The 21,530-nt window shown below is 40.3% G+C and overlaps 1 long non-coding RNA gene across 2 annotated transcripts in view; it reads left to right on the forward strand.

Moving 5' to 3' along the window:
• The first annotated feature begins 386 nt into the window (after nt 1-386).
• Nucleotides 387-21,530, forward strand: part of LOC126941063 (uncharacterized) — a 43,700-nt gene continuing 22,556 nt past the window's right edge. Inside the window, exons 1-2 of one of the 2 annotated variants that reach the window (XR_007721067.1) lie at nt 387-567; nt 3,227-3,318. This is a non-coding gene — a long non-coding RNA (uncharacterized LOC126941063). The remainder of the gene's footprint in view (nt 568-3,226; nt 3,319-21,530) is intronic. The other variant, XR_007721066.1, reaches the window with a different exon arrangement.

Below are 21,530 nucleotides of genomic sequence, written 5' to 3' on the forward strand. Positions count from 1 at the left end.
AGCAGCACGATAATTGGGCTGACATCATCTGGCATTAGTGGGAACACTATAAATATTTCTATTTTGAGTCAGGCCAAAATACTATTTTACAATATCATTTAATCACTTCTTCCAGCATTCACCTAATCACTACAAATGTCAAGCAAATGTTTGAAATGAAAGGAACCGATATGTTAAGTCATAAATAAATCTAGGTAATAACAACCACCCCCGGTCAGGCTAAGTACAGAAGGTTCTGGATTTCTTCCAGGGGCTTCCACAGAGCCCAGGAATGTTTTTGCCATTCACTTACACAGCTGAGCTGACCAGTTCCTGTGACAGGGAACTCTGTTTATTTGGTTTTCACTTTTTGGCATGAAGTACAGTTCTTTTGATTCCCCTGCCTCTAGGGGTCTCGGAATGTTTCTAACTAGAATGTTTCTGCTCATTTGCGAAAGGTCTTGCTCCCCTGGGACTGGTGGGTGCCTGGAAACACTGCTGGCGAGGTGAGGTTCTGCTTGGACCACAGCTCTGCTTGGTCAGCTCACAAATCAGGAGTGTTTCTGGAGTTAGAACTTTCCTGCAGTGGTAAGTTTTCATGAAAGATAGCACTAACTTAACTTTTGAACTCAATGTGATTTTCTTGTAAATCTAGCAAAGTGCTTCAGCTGGGGAATTCTCGCACAGGTTCTGTCTTGTCATCATCACGGCATTACGCTGTTTGTGGACATGTTGGCTTTTGTGTGTGCTAGTGATTCCAGCAAGCTTTCCCCTGATAGAGGAACACTGGTCAGAGGTCTGACTTCATATCTGGTGTCTGCATCAGTGCTTCTAAAAAGCAAGCAGGGCAAAAGGTATCAGATGTTTGGAGAAGGGGCTGGGGACCAGGGAGAGTACAGTTGAAAATAAAATAGCCACAGCTTCCTTAAAAAGTAAATATGGGCCGGGCGCAGTGACTCACGCCTGTAATCCCAGCACTTTGGGAGGCTGAGGCGGGTGGATCACAAGGTCAGGAGATCAAGACCATCCTGGCTAACACAGTGAAACCCCGTCTCTACTAAAAATACAAAAAATTAGCCGGGCGTGGTGGTGGGCGCCTGTAGTCCCAGCTGCTGGGGAGGCTGAGGCAGGAGAATGGCGTGAACCCGGGAGGTGGAGCTTGCAGTGAACCGAGATGGCGCCACTGCACTCCAGCCTGGGCAACAGAGCGAGATTTCATTTCAAAAAAAAAAAAAAGTAAATATGTAGATCTGGGTTCAGTGGTTCACACCTGTAATTCCAATGCTTTGGGAGGCTGAGGCAGGAGGATTGTTTGAAGCCAGGAGTTCGAGCAACCTGGGCAATAAAGCAAGACTCAGTCTCTATAAAAATTTTAAAATTAACCAGGTACAGTGGCATGTGCCTGTAGTTCCAGCTACTCAGGAGGTTCAGTTGGAAGGATCACTTGAGCTCAGGAGTTCGGGTCTCCAGTGAGCTATGATGGCACCACTGCACTCCAGCCTGGGTGACAGTGAGACCCTGTCTCCAAACAAAAAAAAATTTTTTTTTAAAGTAACTATGCAACTAATAGGTGATCCAGCAATTGTTGTCTTAGGCATTTATCCCACATAAATGGAAACTTGTGTTCAGATTAAAGCATACACATGAATTTTCACAGCAGCTATATCTATAGTAGCCCCAAACTAGAAACAATCCAGCTGTCTTCCAGTTGGCGAATAGTTAATCAAACTGTGGTACATCCATACCATGAAATATGACTCATCAATAAAAAAAAAACTGACTATGGATACACATGACAACCTGATGAATCTCCAGGATTTATTCTGAGTGAAAAAAGTCCATCCCCAAAGTCTGCATACTGCATGGTTCCATTTCTATAGTATTTTTGAGATTGACAAAATCATAGAAATAGAGAAGAGGTGATGGGTTACCAGAGTTTATGGAGGGATTGGCGCAGGAGCAAAGTGTTTGGCTACAAATTGGAGACATGGGGATCCTTGTGGTTGTGGAAATACCTGGTATCTTAACTGTATCAATGTCAATATCCTGTTTGCGCCATTGTACATAGGTTTACAAGATTTACCACTGGGGGAAGCTGGGTAAAGGGTACCAGGCATCTTTCTGCATTCTTACAACTGCATGTGAATCTACAGTTATCTCACAATGAAAACTTTAATTTTAAAAAAATAGGGTGGCCAAGGTGGGCTCACTGAGAGGGTGACATTTCAGCTAATACTTGAAAAAGGTCAAAGAGATGGCCGTGCAGGCATCTGGGGAGACAGTATCCCTGGCAGAGGCCCCACTTCAGGTGAGCACCTGGCCTGCTCAGTGGCACTGAGGAATTGGTGTGATGAACAAGGTGATACATCAGGGACATAGCTGGGACTGGACCCAAGGGCCCCAGTAGGCATGGTAAGATCCTGGGCTTTTACTATTAGTGGTCTGGGGAGCCTCAGAGGGTTCTGAACAGCAGGGTGATGTGAGCTGACTTCAGTTTCAACAGATTTCTCTGGCTGCTGAGTAACTAGACTGTAGCGGCCAATGGGGGATAAAGCTGGCAACACTGTTAGTTCACCATAAATGGGCAAGTGAGTAAAATAGTGAGGAATAATAATGAATGTTTTGAGACAAGCAAAGAATGGGCTGGAGAGGATGCGTATGGGGAGGGGAGACAACATTGCTCCCTTAGGGAAGAAGGTGATACTCAGGCGAGGCACAAAGCAGGAGAAGGAGCCAGGTTAGAGAGCTCCCAGCAGAGGGAACAGCCTGTGCAAGGGCCCTGCACGGTTCGGGGAGGAGGCAAGAAAGAGTCCAGAGACGGAATCGCTTGCCACCATCATCACCAGTCAGCCATCGCTGCTTGGCCTCTCCCAAGGACAGCACTTCGCATCCAGGGCACTGGTCTCACACTCCTGCTGTTTTCCTCAGAGTCACAGAGCCAGGTCTGGATAGCACTTCACTAGGAGCCCAAGAACAGCCCTGATTTCACAGTGAGCATGCGTTATACTCTCCTCTGTGAGGGTGAGAAGTTGTGGGAAAAATGAAATTCAATCTATTAAATGTGCCTGCTTCCCAAAGCTTCAAACCCACACATGGCAGGACCTGGTGGCCCAGGAGAGAAGGACAGGGCAGGTGGGCTTTTGTCCCAGGAAGCAGACACGGGACTGCTATCTTGGATACGTAGAAGTCAAAGTCAGAGTGAACAGACTTTAACAAAATATGCATGTCATGTTTATCTGTTTTCTAGGGCCGCTGTAACAAAGCATCGCAAACTGGCTGGGCTGAAATGACAGAAACTTATTCTCTCACAGTTCTGAAAACTAAATGTCCAAAATCAAGGTACGATCAGGGCATGCCCTCCCTGAAGTTAAGGGTGGATCCTTCCTTGCTTCTCCCAAATTCTGATAGCCCCACGTATTCCGTGGCTTATGGTAGCATAACTCCAATCTCAGTCTCCATTTTCACACGCTGGCCTCTCTCTGTGTCTCCACATCACATCATCTTCCCTCTTTTTTTTTTCTTTTCTTTTTTTCTTTTTTTGAGATGGAGTTTCACTCTTGTTGCCCAGGCTGGAGTATAATGGCACAATCTCGGCTCATTGTAACCTCTGCCTCCCGGGTTCAAGCAATTCTCCTGCTCCAGCCTCCCTGGTAGCTGGGATTACAGGCACCTGCCACCATGCCCAGCTAATTTTTTTGTTTTTTTAGTAGAGATGGGGTTTCAACATGTTGGCCAGGCTGGTCTCGAACTGCTGACCTCAGGTGATCTGCCCGCCTTGGCCTCCCAAAGTGCTGGGATTACAGGCGTGAGCTACCACATTCGGCCTCTTCCCTCTTCTTATGAGGACACCAGTCATATTAAATTAGGGCCCACACTATGACCTCATTTTTACTAATTACATCTGCAATGACCCTATATCCAAATAAGGTCACACTCTGACGTACTGGGGGTAGGACTTCAATGGATCCTTTTGGAGAACATAGTTCTGACCATAATCATGTCACACCAGGAAAGGGATAGTGATGAGAAAGGACTGGCAGCTTTTGCTTTGCAGGATCAAGTCACAGATTTTGCTCCAGAGAAGCCATTCTGAGCTCATGTCCACACCCTGTGTCTGCTGACTCTGAATCACTCCCACTAATACCTTTAAAAATACGCTTCAATCTGAGTGCTTCTGTTATTGATTTTGTGTAAAACTTATTTTTATGCTCCTAAAAGCCAGGAAATTTTTGTTATAGGTACACTGCTTTATAGTCACACAAGGCTGAATGACTGGTCTTTTACCCTTTCCTCTGCCATGGCCACAACACCTCCCAGTTGGGAAGTAAGTGGGGGTAGATAAGGCCAGGGCAGATTATGGAAGGCCCAGGAAGCCAGGGGAACTTGAACTGTCTTAGGGAGGCAGTAGGGAGTCATTCAGGTCCCGAGCAGGGGAGTAATATGGGAGACACAGAGTCTCCCAGGGTTGGGCAAGGCAGGATGAAGGAGACAAAACAGGGAAGTGAAGTGTAAATGACAGGAGCGGGAATTAAGCCATCAAGATGAAGTTGCAAGCATATTATCTGATATTTTCAGACTTGGGGAGACAAAGATGAACCTTGAAGCTCCTCTTTGGGAGACAGTGAGACTTAGGGAACAATGTGTTGTCACTGATAAAAACCAGGGCATACAGGAAAAATAGAGAAGAAGAGCTTTAAGTAGGAGGGGAAGCTTAATGGCTTTAAACTTCATCTGAAAGCAAGTGTGTGGTGGTTCTTGAAGAAAAACCTTCTTCTTCGATGTGTTCTTCCTCCTCTTCAGAGATGGCTCTTTGCTCTGCTTCCAGGCTCCTGGATGTCTTAGTCTCCCCAGGTGACCATGTGGTCCCAGAGGCCAGAGCTAGATGTGCTCCTGATCTTGCAGCCCCTCGTCCTATGTCCTCATCCAAACCAGGGGTCATTGGAATGGGCTAAAGAAGAAGAAAACTAGTAAGGATCTGAGGGAAGTGGTCTGGCTGAGAGCTTGACATTGACAGAGTCCTGGCTCTCAGGCAGACACTTAAATTCTCCTGGTGCCACAGACATCACAGCTGAATCCATTTAAAAGAGGATGGCAAATATATAAATCATGACCTCAAAATTCCTTCAATCTCTCACAGGACACCAGGGAAATATTTGTATTATCCCTCAATAACAACCAGGGTCAGGAATAAATTTGGAATTCTTTAATTTAGGCTCCAGTTCATTCATATGCTTCTTGCTAAATTAAATGCTTGAAATAATTTCCTGCTATGAAAATATGAGACTGTTACTATTCAGATAAATAGACTTTTCAAATCAAAGGCTTGAAATCTTAAGAATTATCTCAAAATGCTTTTTGAAAAATCTTTTCTGTTTTGGATCATAAAATGTCAAAGGCACACTATAATGAACCACTGTTTCTCTAAATTTAGCTTTACTTATTAGTATGCAGTCATGTCTAAGTTAATAAGATGTCATGCTTAAAATAAAATCCATTTCTTTGGAAATATACTGTATATAGATGGGACTACCAGCTATGAAGGAGTGAAGTGGTTAACAAATCCTCTCCCTGCAAAACAATTATAAAACTGGACAAAATTGTCAAAAACAGTTATTTCATTTGGGAGGCCGAGGCGGGCAGATCACAAGGTCAGGAGACCGAGATCATCCTGGCTAACGCGGTGAAACCCCGTCTCTACTAAAAATACAAAAAATTAGCCGGGCATAGTGGCAGATGCCTGTAGTCCCAGCTACTCAGGAGGCTGAGGCAGGAGAATGGCATGAACCCAGGAGGCAGAGCTTGCAGTGAGCCGAGAGAGCGCCACTGCACTCCAGCCTGTGCAACAGAGCGAGACTCTGTCTCAAAAAACAAACAAACAATAACAAAAAAAAAAAAACACAATTATTTTGGGCTCTGGAAATTGGCAAGGGGCAAAAAAATTGAGAAATTTATATTCTCAAGAAACTATAGAGATTCAAGTAAACACAGTGGAAATATATGGCATTCTTGCTGAAACTGCCTCCACCAGTCAACATGGTTGTTTGACCTGGACAGCACAGGCCTTCACTTGATTTGAAGTGAAGAGTAGAAACCTACAGCCAGCAGCAAGTGGGAAAAGCTTGCAGATTTCCTAACCTGAAGTTGCAATCCTGGTTGGGATGACCAGAAATTTAACAGGATGGTCATGGAAATGAGCTAGCATTGAGGGCTTGACGAGCATTCCATATCCCTGTCTAGGAACCTGTATGCATGCACAGTGGAGACCCAAGAGGGCCCAGCGTTAATGTAACACCTGGGGCAGAGATGAAAACTGGCCCAAATTTGAATACATTTCCCATTTCAATCACAGATCCACCAGCAGCAAAGTACGGTATTTGAACACAATTTCTGACCAATTATTGAGTCTCATTAAGCTGTGCAGACACAAAGGTGACCCATAAGAAGCCAACCCTTCCACCTGTGCAAAAAAACAGTAAGAATTTTTTTTTTTTTTGAGATGGAGTTTCGCTCTTTCGCTCAGGCTGGAGTGAAGTGGCAGGATCTTGGCTCACTGCAATCTCCGCCCACTCTCCCAGCCCCCACTCCCTGGGTTTAAGCTATTCTACTGCCTCAGTCCCCTGAGTAGCTGGGATTATAGGCGCCCACCACCATGCCCGGCTAATTTTTGTATATATATATATATATATATATATATATTTAGTAGAGACGGTGTTTCATCATGTTGCCAGGCTGGTCTCAAACTCCTGACCTCAAGTGATCCACCTGCCTCGGTTGCCCAAAGTGCTAGGATGACAGGTGTGAGCCACCATGTCCAGCCAACAAATAAGAATTTTTTAAAAAACTGATAGAGATATCAGCAGATGCACACTGAAGGGTAACAGATTCTGCAGATCAAGTCCGGGCAAGTAATAAACTAATATAAGGTAGCAACAACCAAGACCCTCTGAGGATGAAAGGAAAAATGAATCCAGAGTTCTTATATTATCTAAAATATGAAATTTTCAATAAAATTTTATGAGTCATAGAAAAAAAAATGAAGAAAGTACTATCCATACTAAGGGCTGGGGTGGAGGGCAGGAGAGACGTCAATGGAAATGGTCTTTGAGTACTCTAGATGTTGATTTAACAGGCAGATTTCAAAGCTACTATTTTAAATATGTTTTAAAAATTGAAGGAAATCATGCTTAAATAATTTAAGGAAAATATTATGAAAGTGACTCAACAAGTAGGAATATCAATAAAGAAATAAATTTTTTAAAAAGAACCAAATGGAAATTCTAGAGCTGAAAAATGCAATAACAAAATAAAAAAAAAGATTGTATGGAATCAGTACTAAAGATAGATAGAATGTTATCCAATCTGAAGAACAAAGAGAAAAAAAGATTGAAGAAAAGTGGGCAGTCTCAGTGACCTATGAGACAGCATCAAGCATAACAACTTCAAAATGAGAGAAGAGGAAAAGGGCAGGAAAATAAAAGTTGAACAAATAATGACTCAAATCCTCCCAAATTTGAGGAAAAACATTATAGATCTAGGAACCCCACTGTACCCCAAGTAGGAAAACCACAGAAATCTTCACTTAGTCACATCAAACTGCTGAAATCACAAAGCAAAGAAAAAATCCTGAAGGCAGCAAGAGGAAAACTAATCATCTGTAAGAGAACACTAGTACGAATCATGGTTAAATCCTCATTAGTAACAGTGGAGGCCAGAAAGCAGTAGAATGACATATTCAAAACACTGAAACATTTGTCAGCCAATAATTTTATATCCAGCAAGATTATCTTTCAAAAAGGAAAGTGAAATAAAGACATTTTCAGATAAACAAAAACTGAGATAATGTATCGCTAATGACCTGCCTTACAAAAAAATACTAAATAAAATCCTTCAAGATGGGAATGAAAATTACTCCAGTTGATAACTTGAATCCACAAGAAGAAATGAAAAAGACTGAAAATGATTAACATATGGGTAATTGTAAAAGACTTAATGAATATACACTTTTCCTTCTATTATTTCTTTAAATGGTATAATTTGCAAAAAAAAACCCTGTATTTTGGGGTTTAAAATATAAATAGATGTCGTAATGTATGATATTAATAGCACAAAAGTGAGAGTAGAGTAGGGAGGAAATTGAGCTGGATTGGAGGAAAGTTGCTGTATTTTACTGGATTAAATTAGTTTTCACTTGAGGTGTGTTGTGGTATGTTAAAATGCATATTGTAATTCCTAGAGCAAATGCTAAGATGATAACCCAAAATTATAGTTTAAAAATCAACCAAGGAGTTAAAATACCATACAAAATTATTTGCTTAACACAAAGAAGGGAGTAAAGGAGGAACAGAGGGACAGAAAAGACACAAAGCATATGAAAAACAAATAGCATAATGACACATTTAATTCTAACCATATTAATACTTACATTAAAGGTGAATGGAATAAATACTTCAGTCAAAATCACAGATTCTCAGACTAAATTCAAAAAGCAAATCCAATTATATTTTGTCTATAAAACATACATTTTCAATTCAAAGACATGTGTAGGCTGAAAACCAAAGGAGATCTGCTCTAACCACTCTTATTCAGTGTAGTACTGCAGGTTCTGGTCAATAAAAGAAAACAAGAAAGAGCAATCCAATGTATTGTATACAGATTGGAAAGAACAATCCAATGTATTGTATACAGATTGGAAAAGAAGAGGTAAAACTTTGTTTTTATTCACAGACAGTATGATCCAGTATGTAGAAAACCTTTTTACATATATATAGCATATATACATATACATACTGGTACTAGGTCTGCAAATGTTTCAGGATAAAAGATCAATATATAAAATATAAATATTTCTGACATATTTCTTACATATGCACAATGAACAATCCAAAAATGAAATTTAAAAAGTTTCATTCACAATAGTATACAAAATAATAAAATACCTAGGGATAAACAACTAAGAACTACAAGACTCGTACATTAAAAGTACAAAGGATTACAGAGAAATCAAAAATCTATATAAATGGTGACATACTCCATTTTTATGAATTGAAAGACACACTATTATTAATATGGCAGCGCTCCGCAAATTGACCTATAGATTCAACAGAATCCCTATGAAAATCTCAGTAGGATTTCTTGTAGAAATTGGCAATCCCATCCTAAATGTATGTGAAATGCAAAGGACCTAGATTAGCCAAAACAATTTTTGAAAAGATGAACAATGCTGGAGGACTCAAACTACTTGACCTCAAAACTTACCACAAAGCCACAGTAATCAAGACAATGTGCTATTGGTATAAAGGTAGATGTATAAAACAATGGGACAGAATTAAGAGTTCATAAATACATCCTAACATTTATGGTCAATAGATTTTTCACAAAGGTGCTAAGGTAGCTCAGTTAAGAAAGAATGGTCTTCAACAAATATCGCCAGGACATTTCGATATCCATATGCAGAAAAATCAGTTTAGACCCTTACCTCACAACATGTACAAAAATTAACCCAAAATGAATCACAGGCTTAAAAGTAAGAGTAAAAACTATAAAATTTCTAGGAGAAAACATTGTAGACAATCTTTGTGGCCTTGGATTAGGTAAAGAGCTCTTAAGTATGGCATGAAAAGGACAATATGTTACCAAAATAAGCAATTAATTGGCTTCATCAAAAATTAAAAACATTTGCCCTACAAAAGAGACTGTTAAAAAAAAGATGAATCACAGACGATGAGAAAATATTTGCAGATCCATGTCTGATAAAGGGTTTGTATCTAAAATACATAACAAACTTTTATGATCCAATCATAGAAAGTCAAACAACTTAATTTTAAAATGGGTGAAAGATTTGAGTAGATATTTCACCAAAAAAAAGATATTCCAAGGACTAAAAAGCGCACAAAAATACGTGTCTACACAAAGACTTGCATGTGAATGTTCATAGCATCTTGGCACTGGGGGCTGGCTCTGCAAGTGGAAGGAATGGAGGCTTGGAATGTCCTGCTGAGCTTGAATAGATCTGCACTGCACAGACCAACTCCATCATGAATAGTCAGTAATGATGATAAGAACAACAGTATTATATATTTATTCATGGTGACCATGGCATTCTGTTCCAGTATAGGCTTTGCCATTTCTAAGGCACATTGTTGGCCACCATGTTATCTGAGCCTCACTCACCCATTGGGTAAAATTCTTCCCAAGACTGGCCTCCCTGTACACCTAGTTACCACCTTACACACCCCTCCCACCCCCATCACCTAGTCACCTCCTCACCTCCCTCCCTTAGCCTAAGAATATCCCAAGTGGCCATGGCCAAGTTACCTAGCCTGTTGTTCCTGATAAGGTGAATATTTTCTGGTTAAGACTAAACCCTCCCACTCTTCTAACCTCTGTCTCTTTGAAACAAAAAAATAAGTCTTATCACCCTGACATGTCTTATGAAGAGTAGAAAGGAGAGAGAAATAAGAACATTTACTATGACTGAGTTCCATCGCTGGGACTTGTAAAAATCAGTGCAAAACCACAGTAGCTAAGGAGGAGGGAGAAATGTGGTTTACTGAGATTTGCTGAAAAGAAAGAATTTCTCTCATGGGGCAACTTGGTTGGAAATAGAAGGAGCTGAAATTTAGACATGTGATTCTCATTACCAGCTACATCCTTTCAGACAGGAGGCAGAAATAATTGGATCCATTTCTATTTTAATTATAAGTCTTTGGCTTTAAAGAAATTGCCAGTGGAAATCTGCAGGCCACTACAAACACTGCCGTTTCAAATTCCCCAGATTTTAATGTGGCCTGGATTTCCTTCAGCAGGGCTGAGGCCACCACCACAATAGATGTTTATTGCTGTTACAGACTAAAAGTTTCCCCCCAAACAAAGATGAACTGATCTCTCTCTTTCTCCCTTTTCCTCCCCCTCCCTCCCTCATTCTATTTTTCCTTTTGAAATACGTAGAAAGACCTTTTATATTTTGCCAACCACAAAAAATAGGAAAGAGAAGGAAGCTTTTCACTACAAATGACAGTAGAGCGCTGGCACACAGCACTTCCTTTCTGTTGCCCTTAGGTGTCTGGGGTGGTCCCCCAACCTCTCTAAAGTCTCAGATTGAGGAATAATCACGAGTTCTGAGAAGTGTTTGAAATTGGAGGATGGGGTCCCAGTGAAGTCAAACAGTACAACCAACACTAAAACCTCTGCGGTTGAACCTCATTAGAGCTGATCCTGCTCACTTTCTTCCCATCAGTCTCTCTGTCTCAAAGACATTCTTGGCAGATTTGGAAGGGAATTCCAGCAAGATAATACCATCCAGTGCCCAAGGCAAGTGGGATGCATGTGGCCCCCAAAAGATCACTGCTCCCACGTTCCTGAGAGAGGAACCTGATGAGTATCTGAGGTCCCCATGCCAGTCCTCTGATATTGGCCCCACTGATGAGATTTGTGGCTTGTTGGCCACAGCCTGCCCAGGATAAAGGCTGGACTAGTCTTACTTTTGAAGCTGAGCAAACAAATATAGAAGCACAGATAAATATAGAGGCACAAAACAAATTTAAATTTATTGTAATGTAAATTTAAATCCCAAAAACAAATGGCCAGAGACATGCACCATTGGCTTTGAAGATGAAGAAGGGGCCATGAGCCAAGATAAAATGGTTATGTATGCTCGAATGTTTTGCTTGCTCTAATTTGCCCTGCACCTAAATGTCTTACTCAAATTCACTAAAATGTAATTCAATACGTCTTTAAAAGTCACTTCAGTAGGGAAGTAGAACTGCGTTTGTTTATTTGGTTGCTTTCTTGCTTTATACACATGTGCAAATAAAAGTGTGAAGCATGCATGGAACACACACACACACACAAACCCTCCAAGAAATAAACATAGCAAAGCATTGCTGTTTAATTAAACTAAACACAAGGTTTGCACCACATTAATAATACAACTTCAGAATACAGAAAGTATGTAAGTGAGAATGCCAAAGTGTTAGTATTTGGAAATGTTAGTGTTTGAAAACTTTACACTCAAGAGGTTTTAGCGTGAGCAATAAGCAGCAAGGAGTAAGTATAGATAACTGTATGAGTATGCATGTGCCAGCAATGTCTGGCAATCAGCTATCCAAAAACAAGGAAGTCTGGGAGATAAACCCTTGTTTACAAAAAGACAATCTTTGCCTAGAAATGATGCCCAAGAGACAGTTGTGCGTCAACCAACCACAGGTGTTTTTGTTCTTGTTTTGTTTTTTAGTTTTTCCCTTTTCCACACATTCCCTAATAAATCTGAACAAACTAACTTTGACATTTCCTAATGTTTCAAAAGAGGAAGTAAGCTAAAGTCATAAAACACCTTGCTCAACAATAATTTTCTTGGGTTTTTAATCTTGTTTTCAATAGGCATGATTCACATCCAAGTCAACATGGCCTTTTGTAAGCTGACTCACAGAGGGAATGCTGGGGACTCTACCCTCATCCTGATGGCTCTTCTCTATTTGAGCCCCAGCAAAGGCCACCAGCAGTGGGCACCAGCAACCTTATCAGATGGGCCAAAGACTTGTTGTCATCACTGATTTATATTTCTATAATTTTTTAAAAGTTACATAGTGATTTTTCCCATCAATGAGGGCCCATTTGGCATTACTGAATCTCTGTTTAGAGAGAAAAAGGAAGGGCCTTTTCCTTCTCCAAACAAATTCTGAATGCAGCCAAGACTGGCATGTCATGCAAAGGAGTTTTTCAGTTTGCCTTGCACCTTTTTGTGGAGATTTCATATCTCGTTTCTTTACGATAAGGACACTGGAAAACTTTCTTTGAATTTTCTTATGCAGAACTTGAATCCCTCCTCTCATGGTTTTTCCGGTCCTGTTATTATTTTGCATCTCCTGACTCCTACCCCCAACCATATGCCTAAACCTATGGATAAGTAATTGAGGAGGGGACTGTGGTAGACACAACCTCAAAAATGTTCATATCCTAATCCCTGGTACCTGTGACTGTGCTAGGTTACATGGCAAAGCAGAATTAAAGCTGCAGTTGAAATTATGGTTGCTAGTGAGCTGACCTTAAAATATAGAGACTAATCTAGATTATTCAAGTGGGCCCAATGTAATGTTAAGGGTACTTAAAAGTGCAAGAGAGAGTCAGAAAGGAAAATGTAAATCCCAAAACAAATGCCCAGAGACATGTACCATTGCTGGCTTTGAAGATGAAGGAAGGGGCCATGAGCCAAGGAATGTGGTGGCTTCTAGCAACTGGAAAAAGCAAGGAAACACATTCTCCCCTAAAGCCTCCAGAAAGGAAGCAGACCTGCTGTCACTTTAATTTTAGCCCACTAAGACTGATTTGGACCAGGCGCGGTGGCTCACGCCTCTAATCCCAGCACTCTGAGAGGCCGAGGCAGGTGGGTCATCTTAGGTCAGGAGTTTGAGACCAGCCTAGCCAACATAGTGAAACCCCATCTCTATTAAAAATACAAAAATTAGCTGATGTGGTAGCACATGCCTGTAGTCCCAGCTACTTGGGAGGCTGTGAGGCAGAAGAATTGCTTGAACCTGGTGGGTGGAGGTTGCAGTGAGCTGAGATGGCACCACTGCACTCCAGCCTGGATGACAGAGTGAGACTCCATCTCAAAAAAAAAGAAAAAAAAAAAAAAAAAAGGAATGATTTGGACTTCTAACCTCCAGAACTGTAAGATAATAAGTGTGTATTATTTTAAACCACTAAATTTGCTGTAATTTGTTACAGCAGCAATAGAATATGAATACAAGATTGAACACTTCACTGCTAGCCTCTCTCCTTTGATACCACCATGCCTAATGGTCCATCTCAAATCATTAACTTTCTTAGGTTTGATAATGTCATAGGAAAAATATTTTTAAAATAATATCCTTATCTGATGGAAATCCACACTCAAGTGTTTATAGGAGAAATGACATGGTGTCTGGAATTTGCTTTAAAATATACCCATGGTAAAACCAAGTTGTGGGGAGAAATGAAACCAGATTATTGTTGATAATGGTTGAAGCTAGATGATGGGCACGTGAGAGTTTGTTATGTTATTCTCTCTACTTCTTGTATGTGTTTGAATATTTCCATAAAACAAATTTGAAAAAATTGTAGATGGAACAAAATTTAAAATGTCCACCTGACATGGTTTGGCTCTGTGTCCCTACCCAAATCTCATCTTAAATTGTAACCCCCAGGGTGTCAAGGGAGGAATCTGGTAGGAGGTGACTGGATCATGGGGATGGTTTCCCCCATGCTCTTCTCATGATAGTGAGTTCTCATGAGATCTGATGGTTTTATAAGTGGCAGTTCCCCCTGCTCTTCTCTCTCCTGCCACCTTGTGAAGAAGGTGCCTGCTTCCCCTTCTGCCATGATTATAAGTTTCCTGTGGTCTCCCCAGCATGTGGAATGTGATTCAATTAAACCTCTTTCCTTTATAAATTACCCAGTCTCGGGTATGTCTTTATAGCAGTGTGAAAACGAACTAATACACCACCTTTATAGACAGCTATTTTATTTTATGTAAGCGAAGAGGTTTTTCAATTGTTTTTACATACAGCTTAGTTCATGAGACTCTTTTATTATTAACCTCAATTGTGCCATGACCCTGGCTCTTGATTTTTACCATCTTCCTGAGATGTTGGGAGAAAGGAAGATATTAAACCTAAAGCACACAATAGGTGCAGTGCTACTGTCTTCCTCTGTTGGCTGAAAGCATGCTGGGGGTTCTGACAGTTGGAGGAGGTAGAATAGGAGCAAGGTCATGCTGGAGGCAGGTGAGCAAGACATCCTCAGGGCCTAGCACCAATCAATCTTCTTAGTGCCCTCCAACCTCCCTTCTTTAGAACTTGACTTGGTCCCGAAGTTTAAACAGAAATTCATCTTTTGAGAAAAGGTTTTAGGCATGGGGCTTCACTCTGTCACCCATGCTGGAGTGCAGTGGCACAATCATAGCTCAATGCAACCTCAAACTCCTGGGCTCAAGCAATCCTCTCACCTCAGCCTCCTGAGTAGTTAGGACTACAGGTGCGTGCCACCATGCCTGGCTAATTTTTAAAAAATTATTATTATTATTTTTATAGAGATGGGGTCTTGCTATGTTGCTCAGGCTGGTCTTAAAACTGGTTTCAAGTGATCCCCCTGCCTCAGCCTCCCAAAATGCTGGGATTACAAGTGTGAACCACCATGCCTAGCCAGAAGTTCATTAATTTTAAAATTCATATTTTAATATCTATAAAGTAGGGATGCATCTTACAATCTGTGGTGTCTGTGACTGGATGATAGGTGGCATATGTTCCTGCTTCTTGTGATCTGTATCTGGGAGCATGATAGTGCCCAGGATTGTATACATCAGGAGCACCTCAATTTAGTCATCTCATTTGTTGACTGTTTTTTTAATATTTATAGAAGGCTCCATGGTAGTTTATATTGCTGCAATCATAAGTTACTATAAACCCGATGGCTTAAAACAACACAAATATATTATCTTATAGTTCTGGAAGTCAGAAGTCCTCTATGGGTCTTACTGAGTTAAAATCAAGGTATCAGCAGGCTGCATTCCTTTTTGGAGGTTCTAGGAGAGAATTAATTTCCTGCTCATTTGCATTGATGGCAGAATTGAGTCCCTTGGGTGGTAGGACTGAGGTCCCTGTTTTCTTGCTGGTTGTAAACTGAGGACTGTTGCCAGCTTCTATAGGCTGTCAAATTTTGTGGCTTGAGGCCATCTTCCTCTGTCTCCTTTTTCTTTCATCTCATCTCTCTGACCTAACTAGAAAAGGATTTCTGCTTTAAAAGAATTATGGAATTAAATTGGCCCACCCAGATTATCCAGAATAACTTCAGCTTCTCAAGCTCCTTACATTAATCACAACTGCAAAGTCCCTTTTGACATGTAACGTGACATATCCACAGGTTCCAGGGATTCGGCAATAGGCATCTTTGAGGTGGCCACTATTCTGCCTCCCACACGGTCCTCTACATACATCCCCACAGATGGGGAAAGCTGAACTAAAGCCATATGTCTGCTCCATCTTCTGAACAGACTTTGTCTAGGTGGACACATGAGCACCTAGGTGTATGGTGCATGTTAGGGAATGATGAATTTCCTGAGAGACCTCATGGAAATGGAAGTTCTGTAGGTCTCACTGTACTTGTCTGAGATTGGTGAGAGTGAGTAAAAATCCTCAAGTTTACTTCAGGGAAAGAGAGAAACTTTGGATTAACCCATATGTTTTCATCTGAGCAGCAAGCTTGTGTTGACACACTCACACTTGTAGACTGTCCAGCATGGTGTTCTTCCATCACTTCTTTCCCAAAGAACCCCATCTCCTGCAGCATCACTGTGTTTCATAGACATTGCAAGCACATTATGCCACTTCTGAGACCCAGATGTGCCTGGGCTCCTCCTTTACCAAGCCCAACATTCCTGTGAACAGGTTTGAGTGGAAGCCCTGGGGAGGGACACAAAGGCAGGCATCTCCGTTCCAACTAGATGGAACCCAGGTGACCTGGAATCCTTTGTGGGCAGGGATGCATGCCAATCTCCCATTGTCTTTGACTCTTAAAATTTAATACCTCATAATAAGCTCTCTAAGAGCAAACTGATGAAAAATTTTGATGATTCTGTGGTTGGATGTTTCCTTCAGCTGCAGAATCTAGTATGCAGGGTGCTCAGTGACTGGCCTCACAAATCTTGTGGTGGGAATTACAACCCTGGCTGTAGGCAGGGTTTAGTTACATGGCATTATCAAACCCTTCTCTAAAAAGAGATCTGGTATCATGGCTTCATTAGGGATATTTGAAAAAGAGAAAAAGATACCACTCCAGAGAACCTACAGACACCTCCAAACAAGACAGACTTCTGACTTGTCAACAGCAACTGTTAGTGTAGGAGGATCATGGAGTAATGATTTTGAAAGTGTTTCAGAAAAAGAATTGAGCTAAAATTTTTTATTTATTTTTATTTTTTTAACTTTTATTTTAGGTTCAGGGGTACATGTGCATTTTGTTATATACATAAATTGTGTGTCACAGGGGTTTGGTATACAGGTTATTTTGTCATCCAGTTCCAAAGCTGCTTCCACATTTTCAGGTATCTTTATAGAAATACCCCACTTCTGGTACCAATTTTCTGTATCAGTCCATTCTCGCATTGCTATAAAGAACTACCTGAGACTGGGTGATTTATTTTAAAAAGAAGTTTAATTGACTAATAGCTCCGTAGGCTGTACAGGCAACATGGTTGGGGAGGCCTCAGGAAACTTACAATAATGGCTGAAGGGGAAGGCGAAGCTGGCATGTCTTAAATGGCTAGAGGAGGAATAAAGAAAAGGGGGAGGTGCTACACTCTTTTAAACAACCAGATCTCATGAGAAGTCACTCACTATCATGAAAACAGCAAGGATGAAGTCCACTCTCATGATCCAATCACCTCCCACCAGGCTCCTTCTCCAATATTGGGGATTACAATTCAACATGAGATTTGGACAGGGACACAAATTGAAACCATATCACAATGCATCTCAAGGAACTAGAAAAGCAAAAGCAAACCAAACTCAAAATTTGTGGAAGGTAAGAAATAATAAAAATCAGAGCATAAATAAATAAAATTGAGACATAAAAAGATATAAAATATCAATGAAACAAAAAGTTGGCTTTTAAAAAAGATAAACAAAATCAGCAAACCATTAGCTAGACTGACCAAGAAAAAAGAAGATCTAAATAAATAAAACAGAAATGAAAAGGAGGTATTGCAACTAATATCACAGAAATACAAAGAATTATTTGAGTCTATTACATTACAAACAACTATGTGGCAACAAATTAGAAAACTGAATGGAAATAGATAAGTTCCTGGACATATACAACCTATCAAGATTGAAATAATAAGAGATAGAAAACCTGAACAGATCCCTTATGAGTTGTAAGCTTAAATCTGTAATTAAAAGCCTCCCATCAAAGAAAAGCCCAGGCCCCAGTGGCTTCACTGAGGCATTCGACCAAACATTTAAAGAGCCAATAACAATATTTCTCAAGCTATTCCCCAAAAGTAAAGAAGATTCAAGCTCATTCTTTTTGGTAAAAAGAAAAATTAAAAGTAAAGAGGAGGAACTACTTCCAAACTCATTCTATGAGGTCAACATTCCGCTGATACCAAAACCAAAGATACAACAAAAAAAGAAAACTCTACACCAATGTCTCTGATGGACTAGGATGCAAAAATCTCAGGTGAAATACTAGCAAACTGAATCCAGCAGCACATTAAAAAGATTATTCACCATGATCAAGGGGGATTTATCCCAGGGATACAAAGATGGTTCAAATCAATAAATGTGACACATCATATCAGCAGAATGAAGAACAAAAACCATATAATCATCTCAGTAGCACATAAAAAGCATTAGACAAAATCCAACATCAATTTTTGTGGGTTTTCTTGTGTTTGTTTTTTCTGAGATGGGTTTATACTTCATTGTTCAGGCTGTAGTGCAGTGGTGCGATCTTGGGTCTTGGCACAATCTCCACTTCCCAGGCTCAGGTGGGCCTCCCACCTCAGTCTTCTAGGTAGCTGGGACCACAGATACATGCCACCTTGCCTGGTTAATTTTTGTATTTTTGGTAAAAACATGGTTTTGTCATGTTGCTCAGGCTGGTCTCAAACTTCTGAACTCAAGCGATCTGCCCACCTGAGCCTCCCAAAGTGCTGAGATTGCAGGTGTGAGCTACTCTGCCCAGCCAATTCTTGTGAGTCTTTTTGTTTTTTTGTTTAAAAAAAAAATCCAAACCTCACCAAACTAGGAATATGAGGGAAATTCTCCAACCCGATAAAGGCCATCTATGAAAGACTAATAGCTAACATTATACTTAATGGTGAAAGACTGAAGGCTTTCCCCTAATATTAGGAACAGGACAAGGACAACATTTAACATTGCACAGGAGATTATGGCCAGTGCAATAAGAAAGAAAAAGAAGTAACAGAAACAAAAATAAATTCATTTTTTATATACTAGGAATGAACAACCATACATTGATATTAAAATACAATGACACTTCCAAAAAATGAAATACTTGGGATACATCTGACAAAAGATGTGAAAGAGCTCTACACTGAAAAATATAAAACAATGCTGAGATAAATAAAAGAAAATCTAAATAAAAGGAGACTGTGGCCGGGCGCGGAGGCTCATGCCTGTAATCCCAGCACTTCGGGAGGCTGAGGCGGGTGGATCACGAGGTCAGGAGATTGAGACCATCCTGGCTAACATGGTGAAACCCCATCTCTACTAAAAATACAAAAAATGAGCAGGGCATGGTGGTGGGTGCCTGTAGTCCCAGCTACTCAGGAGGCTGAGGCAGGAGAACAGTGTGAACCTGGGAGGTGGAGCTTGCAGTGAGCCAAGATCATGCCACTGCACTCCAGCCTGGGCAACAGAGCGAGACTCTGTCTCAAAAAAAAAAAAAAAAAGGGAGATTGTATTTTGTTCAGTGGTAAGAAAACACAACATATACTTGTGATGTCAATTCTCCCTAAATTAATCTATATATTCAATGCAATCTCAAAATCTCAGTATTATTCATATAGAAATTGATATTTTGATTCTAAAATTCACATAAAAATGCAAAAACCTGAAATATTCAAACGACTTTGAAAAATAAGAGAAAAATTGCAGTTAACTCTACCAGACTTCAAGACATTGTAATGCTGTGATAGTCAAAACAGTATTGTATTGGCATAGCAATAAACAATCAGATAAATGGAACAGAATACAGAGTCCAGATATAGACTCAAACATATACTGACAGGATTTTTGACAAAGGTACAGGGAAATCCGGTAGAGAAAAAATATCTTAGTTCATTCAGGCTGCTATAACAAAAATACCTTAGACTGGGTAATTCATAAATAATAGAAACGTATTGCTCACAGTTCTGGAGGCTAGGAAGTCCAAGATCAATGCATTATCAGATTCAGTGTCTGGTGAGGGAATGATCTCTTTTTCCAAGGTGGCACCTTGTTGTTGCCTCTTCACATGGCAGGTCAAGGCAGTTCCTGTCAACCTTTTTTTATCAGGGCACTAATTCCATTCATGGCATCTCTGCCCCATGACTTAATCACTTCCTAAAGGTCCCACCTCTCAATGCTATCACATTTGTGATTAAATTTCAACATCTGAATTTTGGGAGGACACATCCAGATCACTGCAGATAGACTTTTTAACAAACGATGCTGGAACAATTGCACATCCACATGAAAACAAATGAACTATTCATACTTCACACTATATACAAATATTAACTCAAAATGGATCTATATTATTCCATTCTTACACTGCTATAAAGAACTGCCCAAGACTGGGTAATTTATAAAGAAAAGGGATTTAATTGACTCACAGTTCCATATGGCTCGGGAGGCCTCAGGAAACTTAAAATCATGGTGGAAAAAGAAGCAGGCATGTCTTACATGGTGGCAGGCGAGAGAGAGAGTGTGTGTGAGAATGCAGGAAAAACTACCACTTATAGCCATTTATAAAACCATCAGATGTCATGAGAATTCACTCACTATTACAAGAACAGCATGGGGGAAATGGCCCTCATAATCCAGTCACTTCCCTCTCTCAACACATGGAGATTCTAATTCCAGATGAGATTTGGGTGAGGACACACAGCCAAACCATATCAGGGTCATTGACTTGGTAAGAAGAATTAAGTCCACCAAAAAGTTTCTATACCCTGATCCCCAAGACTGAACATGTTACATAGCAAAAGTGACTTTGCAGAGGTAATTAAGGTTACTAATCCACTGCTTTAGAATAGGGAGGCTACCCTAGATTTCCATGTGGGTCCAATGTAATCCACATGTGTCCTTAAAAGCAGAAGAAAAAGACAGAAATGGAAGTTAGAGGGAGTCAAAGCATGAAGAGTCGGTGTGCCATTGCTTGTTTGAAGATGGAGCTGGGCCATGTGAGAAGAAATATGGACAGCCTTAAATTGCTGAGAGAAAGGCCCTTGGCTAATAGCCAGCCAGGAACAGGGATCTCAGTCCTATGACCATAAGTAACTGAATTACTTTAATAAGGTCTTTGGTCAATTTCAATTACTTGTGTAATTACTTCAATAAGTAATTGAAATTGGCCAAAGACCTTAGTTTGCTTCGAAGAGGACCTAAAGACCTAGAACTGCAACTTTAGCCATTATCTTGATTTTAGCCCAAAGAATACAGTCATGCCATGCTGGATTTCTAACCTACAGAAACAGTAAGATAATCAATTTGCATTGTTTTAAGCTGCTATATTTCTGGTAATTTGTTATGCTGCAGTAGAAAAGTAGTAAGTAGGCCTTAATTTAAAACCTAAAACTATAAAACCTCTATAAGAAAACATGAAATGTTCATCATAAACTTGAGTTAAGCAAAGACTTCTTATATACAACACTTACACACCACACTTCTTATGTACACAATTCCTTTACATACAGACGTGTTTCATAAAAGAACAATTTGATAAAGTAGACCTCATCCATAAAACAGTTGCTCTTCAAGAGACTGTTATGAAAATGAACAGACAAGCCA

This window comes from Macaca thibetana, chromosome 18, assembly GCF_024542745.1.
Source record: "Macaca thibetana thibetana isolate TM-01 chromosome 18, ASM2454274v1, whole genome shotgun sequence".
NCBI lineage: Eukaryota > Metazoa > Chordata > Mammalia > Primates > Cercopithecidae > Macaca > Macaca thibetana.